This window comes from Myotis brandtii, unplaced genomic scaffold, assembly GCF_000412655.1.
Source record: "Myotis brandtii unplaced genomic scaffold, ASM41265v1 scaffold478, whole genome shotgun sequence".
In the NCBI taxonomy this organism is placed as follows: domain Eukaryota; kingdom Metazoa; phylum Chordata; class Mammalia; order Chiroptera; family Vespertilionidae; genus Myotis; species Myotis brandtii.
Genome location: NW_005368264.1, coordinates 1,367,545 through 1,367,828, shown reverse-complemented (window position 1 = coordinate 1,367,828; position 284 = coordinate 1,367,545). Strand labels below are relative to the sequence as shown.

The 284-nt window shown below is 61.3% G+C and overlaps 1 protein-coding gene across 1 annotated transcript in view; it reads right to left on the bottom strand.

Moving 5' to 3' along the window:
* The window catches only part of GHR (growth hormone receptor), a 208,761-nt gene extending 208,477 nt beyond the window's left edge, over positions 1–284 (bottom strand). Inside the window, exon 1 of the mRNA XM_014547517.1 lies at positions 269–284. The gene's annotated coding sequence lies outside the window, so the exon portion shown is untranslated. The remainder of the gene's footprint in view (positions 1–268) is intronic.

The following is a 284-nucleotide window of genomic DNA, read 5'->3' as shown; positions in this document are numbered from 1 at the left end:
CCCGAGACACACACACACACACACACACACACACACACACACGCGACCACAGAGTGGATCGGGTTACAGCAACCCACCAGCAGAAAACAACTTCGCGGGGAGGAGGGGAGCACAGCCAAACCCCAAGTCGCCCGGGAAAAACGATCCCTGTACACACAGGAGACGGAGCCCCATTTTCATAAACAACCGGCGTCCCAGGTCCACTCCCAGGCGCCCTGGCACCACCGGGGGGAAAAGAAGAAGCCGACGCCGGAACCCCCTCCGGTACCTTGGAGCCTCGCCTC